This window comes from Eumetopias jubatus, unplaced genomic scaffold (assembly GCF_037043125.1).
Source record: "Eumetopias jubatus isolate StellerSeaLion01/CBP00866 unplaced genomic scaffold, mEumJub1_p1.0 scaffold_2, whole genome shotgun sequence".
Classification (NCBI taxonomy): domain Eukaryota; kingdom Metazoa; phylum Chordata; class Mammalia; order Carnivora; family Otariidae; genus Eumetopias; species Eumetopias jubatus.
The window spans coordinates 144,028,713-144,037,556 of NW_028274808.1; the positions used below are offsets into that span (position 1 = coordinate 144,028,713).

General features: G+C 40.4%; 1 pseudogene; it reads right to left on the bottom strand.

Moving 5' to 3' along the window:
* Positions 1–6,057: 6,057 nt before the first annotated feature.
* LOC114206714 (rap1 GTPase-GDP dissociation stimulator 1 pseudogene) lies at positions 6,058–8,155 on the bottom strand (annotated as a pseudogene).
* Positions 8,156–8,844: the final 689 nt, after the last annotated feature.

Consider the following 8,844-nt stretch of genomic DNA (forward strand, 5'->3'; position numbering starts at 1 on the left):
TATTTTATATATAAGTGTGTTATATTTTATATTTCTCATGTGTATTAATGTTTTTTCAAAGCAGCGTTTTGAATACAGAAATATTCACAGGAAACTCTGACAGTATCACCTCTTAGCAAGGAAAAGAATAGTACTTATTGTAAAACAAATTTTCCCAATTGGTTTTGTATAAACTCCTGTTTTGGCTTTTTGTAGTTGTTCCTCTGATGACTGCCTTTCTAGCAGATCTTCTAAGTAGCCCACGCACCTGCTATGATTATTGTGGCCACAACTTCAGAACTACAGAACAGGATGGCTAACCCCAGGCCTGTACTCATACAGCCAGAAAGTTTTAACCTGGAAAGGCAACAGATGCCAACCATGTATAAATGTTTGTAGAACAGCATTGCAGCTAGCCACTTCCAGTGGAAATTAGTTCATTGTACACTGTGGCAACTAAAGGTCATAACCAGGAAACAAATAGTGTTTTTCTTCAATCTATTCTCCAGTAAAGTGAACTCCAAGAGAGCAGGGGTTTTGGGGGTGCACTCAGCACCTAGGTCATTGATTAGCATGTGGTAAGCCATATAGCACACGGTGGGAAGTTAATATTTCGTTGTTGGATTGAATGCACTTTCTTGTGGTCCTTATAATAATATTAACATAGTAGACATGGTAGAATTAACAGTGCCCAGAAATGGCAATCAGGAACGTGACTTTCACCAACAAGCCACTTTGAATGAGGAATCTCTCTGAGCCTCTCCTCGTTCATCACAAAATTAAAAGAGTTGGGGTCGATTATTTTTTAGACCCTTAATATTATCTCTCTCCATCTTCACTTAGGACAATTTACTACCTTACACCCGGGCAAGCAGACGTTCTTTGGTCATTGCTTGGAACAGTGGTCCCAGTAGAAATGGGGGTGGGAAAAATGAAAGTGGACCCAGAGCTGGTTACTGAGAATTTGTACTTGGAATCTACACATACTAATTTGGGGACACAGAATGCTTCACCAGTTTATGACATTTAGGAAGTGATGCTAGTCCATGAGAAATAAGTTCTTGATCGTTTAACTCTTCATTTCTAGACCTTTGGTTGGTGTCAAAGAACACCTTCACCACTTCGTCCAATGAGGACAAACTCTTAGGACAGACATTTTCTACCACAAGTGCTGCCTGGTTGGATAAAACTAGGTAACTAAAAGCTGAGGGAAAAACTGGAGCTGCCCAGTAGAGAACAGTGCAAGTGGAAGACAGAGACCCCAAGGGGGAGTATGTTCATACAGTATGGCAGGTGGACCTTAGGGGCTCTAACTGACACCTGGAAACACTTGCAGACCAACAGTGAGCCCCTCTAGGACCAAGAGACTATAATTCTTCTATTGCAGAATACTTTCTTTTTCTGGATATTTATTTTGTTGTAATGAAACTTTCTGACATATTAATGACCATTGCATTTTCACTTTAGGGAATCAGTGTTCATATCCTATTAGTCAAGAGGAGACAGGTTTCTTTTGAGTGGGAGTTGGCATAAAGATGTGGCTTCACCCTCAAGTGCCAGGCACGTCTGCTCCCAGGGTTAGATAGTAATTCCTATTCCTTTAGTGAACCCTAACCACTCTGAGATGGGAGGGGATGGGAGAGAAAGGACTAGAACATCAGTGAAACTGCCTGGTACTGTCTCCCTGCCCCAGAGCCTCCCACTCACAGCCCTGCTTGTAGGGCCTTGGCCTTTCTGTGAAATAGACACTGTTTGGCCCTAGCTTGTAGAAAAATTAGAAGAGCTAGACTCTAAAATAAACTAATATAAGACACAGTATGGGCAGAAAAAAAAAAGGAAACACTTGGCAGAAAGAAACTGCCTTCAAGAAATTATTTTCCATGTTGTATTTGCATAAATTTGTCATGGGCCTGCCATTTCAATAGAAGAGGAAAAATGGCCTGGCCTTGACTCTGCTGGCATCCTGTTGCCCTTTGCAGCCAAGGTCAGACTATTTCACCTCTTACTTCTTTTCTGCTCCTCTTCAGGGTCTCAAAGCTGGCAGATGATCATATTTAAAATCATATGCGCTAAGAGTGAGCAGCCCGAATTGCGTAACATTTCACATGGCTAATAGTTCAGTCTCTTGAGTCATAGCCTGACAGACAGCTGCACAGCATGAAGCAGCATTTCCTGAGTCAGTGCATGTGAGAGAGAAGTTAGAGATGAAGGTTATGCACAGCAGACACTCTTGGGACCACCATCCGATGCCTTATTCTCCGATGTAGGAGACATCTCCACTTAATTCAGTGACATTAGCGCCTATAAAATTAATATAAACATCAGACCTTTGGAAACATATCCCAAGACACGGGATGAACAGCACTGGGTATTCAGCCTCTCCTTGCCCTAACAGTGAAAGTTCCCCACCAGGAAATGACAGTAGCTGTCAGCATATTAATTCATGAGCTATTTAATGTCTCTTAAGTGATAAGTGCCAGTTGGGAAATGAAATTCCAATGCTTTAGAAACTCTTCAATGAATAAATATAATTTTGTTCTCTACATTCACAGTAATAAAAAATTTTTTTCTTAAAACCAAACAAATTAAGTGACTTAACAAATGTCAGTGTGCTGAGTTCGGTTCCTAAACCATCAAACAGCGCATCTACTTCATGTTTGTACTTTTTTTTTAAAGATCCATTGAAGATTCATGAAAGGCAAGACATGATTCTCCATTTTTTCCTAATTATGGCCCATTGTTCTATGTTATTATAACATGACATAATTAAAATGTTCTTTCATTAATTGCCCAAGAAATTTTACTTGAAAAGAACAGATGTTTGTACACTGGGTGTAAATGTCTCATCTGGAAGCCTTAAGTGCTGAAGCTGTACCCCAGTGTCTTCCCAAAAGATTTTCCCCCAATTCGTTATGCACTTACTGGGTTCAAATAGCATACTATGAAAGGTGTGAGAGGAAAAAATATAACTATAAAGAAAAAGTTTTTCAAAAAGATCACAAAATGTAAAATAATCATAATAACTACTTATTTTGAAACTTAGCTTTTCAATCATTTCTTCTAGAATTCCTTTCTAAAACTCTTCCCCCAAGTTCAACACTCTCTGTAGAGAGTTATACATAATATACGACACTCTTTCTCTGCCTTGATTACTTATTTTAACTTCTAGGTTTACTCCTTAAAGACAGGGGCCATGCATACTCCCGTCTTTTACCACTAGGGTCTAACCCAGAGCCTGAATAAGGCCTGGCACCATCCTCACCTACTGACCTGTCTCCTCATTTGAATTGTGCAACATTTGTTGCTCATGGTGTGAGCTCCTTGAGAGAAAAAACTGTTTTAGGGGAACCTGGGTGGCTCAGTGGGTTAAGCATCTGCCTTCAGCTCAGGTCATGATCTCAGGGTCCTGGGATCAAGTCCCGCATCGGGCTCCCTGCTCAGCGGGGAGCCTGCTTCTCCACCCCTCCAATCATGCTCTCTCTCTCTCTCAAATAAATAAATACATTCTTTAAAAAAAAAAAGAAAGAAAAGCTGTTTTATCATGGCTTTCAGAGATCTGCTCAGAAATTTGATATTTAACATATGCTTATAGAGTTGGTAAACTGAATATATGTGGAGCCTCCAGAACTGTCATAATTAAAGACCTGCAGGAACAGCACAGTCCTTATCCCACAGGGCTTAAATGTTGGTCAGACAAAAAGCTAAAAAAATTACAAAGAAAATATCAGTTGGGAATAGCTTGGGAGTCCGAAGTGGCTTCTGGGCCCTATTCCACTGTCTTAGTCATACATCTCTCTCTTACTGTTGCAATGTTACAGTTGTTGACCTTGGTTCACCCAGTTGGTCGTGCCCTTAGAGTTGGGTGAGGGACCTTATACTCCTTCCTCCTACTGTTTTCTCCTATCCCAAGGCCCCTTTGTCCTTGTATACTCCTTTATCAGAACTTCTAGTGGTTCCCTTCCTGTTGGCCTCCTCCTATACTGTTTTCTCCTATCCCAAGGCCCCTTTGTCCTTGTATATTCCTTTATCAGAACTTCTAGTGGTTCTCTTCCTGTTGGCCTCATTATCAGCCCTTCTTTTCCAACTTCTCCCTGATGAATCACAGAGGAGTAAAGGGAGACCAAGAGCTATGCTGGAGGGAAGTGGTACCAGCAAGGTCATCAAATCCTGCATACCACTCCAACTAACAGTCTTATGGTCTGTTTTCCTTTGTCATCTCAGCCAATATGAACTCAATCCCAGGAGGGAAAAATAAAAAGAATTTTGTTTTTTTTTACACTTTGATATACTATTTATTTATTTAGTTAGTTATTAATACGGACAGCCTATTCAACATTACAGATGTTTTTTAAAAACCTATAATAAAATATAGTCCACTATCCAGCCCAGAAGAAGACAATAAACAAGATCATTCTTACAGTAAGTGTAGCATAAGCACTCACAATAATAGTCCCTTTCCTGGACATCAAAGGGAACAAACAATCAAAGTTTCTTTACCTACACTGAGGTTTTAATTTTCTTCAATTATAGCTGTTTCAGAGTCAAAAGTCAAATTTCAATCACCCCACAAATATGCGCAGCATCTCCCATTGAAGAGGAAAGAGCTGCCACCCCGGGCAGTCCATTTTACTGTCCTGCAGTCCTTCCATATTGGAGCCCATCATACCTTTCAGCCAGTATTTGTCAAAATTGTGCATGCAGACAAGATACGTAGGTTACAGGGATCTTTTGATTAATTTACAAAGACTGTGTTTCAGAGTTCTAAAAATCCATTTGGTGGTCGTAGTGGCAGTGAAGAGTACACTATATTTCGTCAAGCGGGTCTTATCTCTGGAGTCTTGGCATCGTCACCTTTTCTGGTAGCTTTAAGATCTGTTGCAGTTCTCTGTGGCAAGTGGAGGTGGGAAACTCTAAACAGCTACTGCTATGAGGCCATCTGCAGAATGAACTGGACTGGCTACTATGGCTTTTATAACCGCTTCCTTTCTTTAGTATAAGACAAACTTCTTTCTTAATCTTTCTTTCTATGTCCTGCTAGCTCTATTTTCTTAATCTTTTTTCCTATGTCCTGCTAGTTCTAATATAAGATTTAAATGGACTGTGACAGAGGAAACTTCTTGCTTTCAAGCTGAATGTTGAAAAACAAAAAAACCCAACAACCCCAACCTCCAATGAGCTATACTCAATTTCCTCAGTTGAAAATAAATGCCAGGGGGCGCCTGGGTGGCTCAGTCAGTTAAGCGTCTGCCTTCGGCTCAGGTCATGATCCCAGGGTCCTGGGATCGAGCCCCGCATCAGGCTCCCTGCTCCGCCAGGAGCCTGCTTCTCCCTCTCCCACTCCCCCTGCTTGTGTTCCCTCTCTCGCTGTGTCTCTCTCTGTCAAATAAATAAATAAAATCTTTAAAAAAATCTTTAAAAAAAGAAAAGAAATGCCAGGTGAACTTTTAAAGACAAGTGTTGGACAATGCTGATGTCAAAATGTACATAGATTCTAAAATATAGGCCAAAAGAGATGTTACTTAGTGTAACACAGATACTTCAACCCCTTAGTTTCATGCTGAAAGTACAAATGATTTCAATGTTAGGTTTCAGTGATGACAGCCAATTAAATATGAAATTAAAAAGCCTCAGGGAAGTCTTGCCAAGTTTGTGGCAGTTTCAGGAGTCTACAAAGTTAGGAAGAAGGAGAAACCATAGGGTAAAGAGTGAGAGCATTGGATTTTATTTAACTCTAGGTACCATGGGTTTGACATTAGTAGGTAAAACCAATGAATGAACAGTCATACAGTTTTTTGGTCACCGTGCTTCCCAAGCACCAAAAAATGGAGCTATTTTTACTATTCAGTTCCATCCTTAATAAGCTAGACAGACCCTGCTGCATTCTTGTTTGTTTCTTATTTACCAGTACATTATTATGTAGTTTACCAAATGTGAGGAGCAAGTCATTATGTAGTACCAAGTTTACATCATCATAGGACTACAACATGCACATTCTACTTAATGTAGCTCAAGCAACAGGAATACAAGAGAACAGTTATGGGGGGAGACTTGTTTTTGACAAAGTCATGTTCACACTAACTATGGGTTTAGAAATCTTATTGGCAGGTACCTACAGCAGTTCTTCAATTGGTACTGGAACATTACACGCATGCACAAGTGATATGGAAGAAAATGAAGCAGAAGAGGCAGCTGGATGGAGGACAAAGGGGAAATCGGAGCTGGGATAATGCCATGTATCAGAGACGGGCTGTTCTCAGCTGTCCACAGTAAGTCTCTGCTCTGTGAGAGAGACTCTTCAAAAAACAAATAGAATATGATAAAAGGGAAATGATTTTTGAAGTTCTTGCTCCATTGGCAGAAAGCAGCACTTTTGTTCTCATGACTGCGAAGTTTGGATACAACATCTAGAAAGGCCATATCCTGTACTTCCTTGTGTAGAGATTCAGATCCCATGAGATCACAAATCAGGACCATGGAATTATATTTGATTTCAGGAGCACTTCTTTCATCTGCTAACAGTCTGTGTAAAATCTCTACAAGTTTAGAACTTTCTAGATCTTTCTCATCAGTGCCCAACTCTAAAGCTATTAGTGCCAAAGCAACAAGGGCTTCATTCTGCATTACTACATGTTCACTAGTTGCCATGGTAACTAGATGCTTGATGCCACCACTCTGTACAATGGTTTTAATTACATCTTTTGATTTACTGTGTTGTATGAGGGCAGACAGCAGTCTGTTGGACTCCCCCATCACACCAGCGTGATCTTTGGCTTCACAACATTCTACCAAATGCTCCACTAATTTAACAGTCTTTCCCAGTTGTTCAGCAGCTTCTGCTTGTGCATCTATTAACATTCTTAATGTTCCCAGAAGTTTGAACTGAACCGGGGGTATTTCAGGCTTAAGGAATTTCAAAACTGCCTCTGTGACTCCAGCTGATAACATCTTTGCTTTATTTATAACTGGAATGGCCAGATTTCTGAGGGCACTTAATGCTGCATGCTGTACTGTTACATTTCCATCTTCAACATGTCTGTCCAGTAAATCCATAAGTTTTTCTACAATTCCACTGTAGAAACTGTGAATACAGTTTCCATCATTTCTGGCAAAATTTGCAATTGCCAATGATCCAGCAAGGTGTAGCTGGTGGTTATTTGATGGAATCCAGGACAGCACCTTTTGAAACACATTACCTTTTCCTCCTTCAAATAATTTCTGCATGGTTTCATCTCCAAGAAGTAGTAAAACCATTAGATCTGAAGCAGTTTTGAGCTCAGCAATATCATCCTCTTTGGCACTATCCACTTTCTGCTGAACAATCTCTAGTAGACATTCTACCAGGCCTGCTTCAACCAGCTATAGCTTAATAGTGTCATTTTCTGCCAATGGAGCAAGAACTTCAAAAATCATTTCCCTTTTATCATATTCTATTTGTTTTTTGAAGAGTTTTACCAGCTCTTCAACAATGTTCATACTGGCAAACTCTTCTTTACTTGACTTAAGTTCTGCTAGGTTGCCAAATGGAACAAGACACATTTCTGTAAGAGCTGCATTTTGGCAATGGATGCCCAATAATTTCACTAAGGTAGGTATAACACCCGTATTGATAAGCTGAGCTTGAAAGGAATCATTCTCATTGCTATAGTTCATCAGCATGCCACAAAAGACAGTCAAGAGCTTCTCATTGGCAGCATCTGTTATACTGCACAGTGACCTTAAAGGGTCAATTACAATCTGTGCACCACCTGTTTGGTCAACTGCACTTCTGCCCTCATGGCTATCATAACATATGTTTCCTAGAGCCCTGCCTGTTTGAAGTAGCCCTTCCTGGTCTTTGTTAGTTAGCAGCTGCACCAGTGGTGAAATCAATCCAGCATCCACACACGGAATATGCATAAATTCATTTTTGGCTATTTCTGCTATGATGTTAGCTACTTTGGCTGTGCAGGAAGACTGTGGAATCAACAGACTTGCAAACAGCTGAAGTATTCCACTTCCTTGGATTTTTTCACTCGCTTCCATATTATTTTGAGCCAGCGCTTGAAGCAGACAATCCAAGCATCCTTCTAAACTATCCTCAGTTCTGTCAACAGCTGTTATCTTCAACTTCTTCAAGGTATCACTGAGATTATCCATGTTTCTCCCAGAGGGTGAGGAGCCAGCAGGGCGAGGCGAAGGTCTCTGGTGCAGGTGGCCAATAAAAAGAACTTTAAAAGCTCATCCTGCTACTGATGAGTTCTGTTTCAGACAAGTTGATTCCGAGGTGCTAAAGGCATGCAGGAGAGAAAGGTGTCCAGGCAGATTAAAACATGGACTTCAAAGCTCCAGAGGGAGGTGGGCAGTTGAGCTCTCCATGGCTCCATAGCAGGAGAGATCAGACACCTCTCTGTCTAGACCACCAGGACTCCAGAGTTCCTTGCTTAAAAACAGACAACTTAGAAAGGCTTCTGCAAAATTTCATGCTTAATGACTGAAAAGCACATTAACACTTACACACAAAATTCTGTGACTCTGACCCTTGGCAGCTCTTTCACAGGGCTTTCCCCTGTTGTCAACTCCTTGGCCACCATGGCTTTCTGTATTCCCTGTTACTTAAAAAAAATTGTGAAAATTGTCATATTCATAGAATAAGTGAATAAGAATATATATAGTTTAAAACATTATTATAAATATATGTGTAACCACCACCCAGATCAAGAAATAGTACATTACTACCACCCCCAGAACATTCTTCCCAATCCTCCGCCCCCACACCTCATATAACCACTCTCTGGTTTTCTCAACAATCATTCTCTTACCTTTCTTTTTGCCTGCATTCCTAAATAATACAGCTCATTTTGCCTGGTTTGGGACTTTATATAAAGG